This window comes from Podarcis cretensis, assembly GCF_951804945.1.
Source record: "Podarcis cretensis genome assembly, chromosome: 3".
NCBI classification, from domain to species: domain Eukaryota; kingdom Metazoa; phylum Chordata; class Lepidosauria; order Squamata; family Lacertidae; genus Podarcis; species Podarcis cretensis.
The window spans coordinates 110,948,507-110,950,658 of NC_137172.1; positions in this window are offsets into that span (position 1 = coordinate 110,948,507).

Consider the following 2,152-nt stretch of genomic DNA (forward strand, 5'->3'; position numbering starts at 1 on the left):
CGCCCGCCGCCCCACGTGCGCGCTCCCGGCGCTGGGAGGGGGAAAAAAGAGCGGGAAAACCTGTGAGGAGGAGGAGGAGGAGGAGAAGCGCGCGATCTAAAAACGGCGGCTGTCGAGGGGAAGGAGGCGCTTCTGGCGCGGCTGCGTCGTGTGAATGCGCTCAGCCCCAAACAACGACCCAAAAAGCGTGTGGCTTCGTGGTCGTTAGAAATGTTCGTTTCCTTTAAAAGAATATTTTAATTTTTTTGCATTTGAATGATTTTCCGTTACAAACGAACAATATTATTATTATTATTATTATTATTATTATTATACCCCGCCCATCTGGCTGGGTTCCCCCAGCCACTCTGGGTGGCTCCCAACAGAACAAAACATTTAAAACACTATGTATTTTCTTTTTCTTTTGTATTTTCTTTTGTTGTAAATATGTATGTTTTCTAATTTGTACTTAATAAAAATATTTTTTAAAAAAATAAAACACGATCAAACATCAAACAAACATCAAACAAACAAACATCAAATTAGGTATAATGGAGGAGAGGAGAGGAAGGGGATGATAATATCATGAATAACATCAGCCAGTCAAGAGCATGGGGCTGTCGTGAAACATGGTGGGTGAAATTTTCTTGTTACATTTTTGTAACATTCATTTGTTACATTTTTTGTTACATTCATTGTACATTTTGTTACAGTCACACAATGCCCTTCGCTCGAATGCAAAAAGGTATGTTGTTTAGTCGTTTAGTCGTGTCCGACTCTTCGTGACCCCATGGACCAGAGAACGCCAGGCACTCCTGTCCTCCACTGCCCCCCGCAGCTTGGTCAGACTCATGCTGGTAGCTTGACAACACTGTCCAACCATCTCGTCCTCTGTCGCCCCCTTCTCCTTGTGCCCTCCATCTTTCCCAACATCAGGGTCTTCTCCAGGGAGTCTTCTCTTCTCATGAGGTGGCCAAAGTACTGGAGCCTCAGCTTCACAATCTGTCCTTCCAGTGAGCACTCAGGGCTGATTTCCTTCAGAATGGAGAGGTTTGATCTTCTTGCAGTCCATGGGACTCTCAAGAGTCTCCTCCAGCACCATAATTCAAAAGCATCAATTCTTCGGCGATCAGCCTTCTTTATGGTCCAGCTCTCACTTCCATACATCACTGCTGGGAAAACCATAGCTTTAACTATACGGACCTTTGTTGGCAAGGTGATGTCTCTACTTCTTAAGATGCTGTCTAGGCCTGTCATTGCCCTTCTCCCAAGAAGCAGGCGTCTTTTAATTTCGTGGCTGCTGTCACCATCTGCAGTGATCATGGAGCCCAAGAAAGTAAAATCTCTCACTGCCTCCATTTCTTCCCCTTCTATTTGCCAGGAGGTGATGGGACCAGTAGCCATGATCTTCGTTTTTTTGATGTTGAGCTTCAGACCATATTTTGCACTCTCCTCTTTCACCCTCAATAAAAGGTTCTTTAATTCCTCCTCACTTTCTGCCATCAAGGTTGTGTCATCTGCATATCTGAGGTTGTTGATATTTCTTCCGGCAATCTTAATTCCGGCTAGGGATTCATCCAGCCCAGCCTTTCGCATGATGAATTCTGCATATAAGTTAAATAAGCAGGGAGACAAAATGCAGCCTTGTCGTACTCCTTTCCCAATTTTGAACCAGTCAGTTGTTCCATATCCAGTTCTAACTGTAGCTTCTTGTCCCACATAGAGATTTCTCAGGAGACAGATGAGGTGATCAGGCACTCCCATTTCTTTAAGAACTTGCCATAGTTTGCCAGCCACCCATAACTCCCACAAAAGTGGTTTGAAAGGCCAGAGACAAAGGCTGAAGGGGAACGTTTTCCGCTCAGTGCCTACATATGTGTGTGTGTGTGTGTGTGTGTGTGTGTGTGTGGTGAAAGGCACCAGGCGAGCCTCTTCAGGGAGAGCATCCCACAAGCAACCCAGTCAGATGGGTCGCATGTAAGTAATAACAATAGTAGCAGTAGTAAAAAGGTAAAGGACCCCTGGATTGTTGAGTCCAGTCAAAGGTGACCATGGGGTTGCGGCGCTCATCTTGCTTTCTTTCTTTTTTAAATGATATTTATTAAAGTTTCAAGAATTACAAAAAGAAAAAATGAACATACCACGTTAAACAAAAACCAAGCAACACACTACA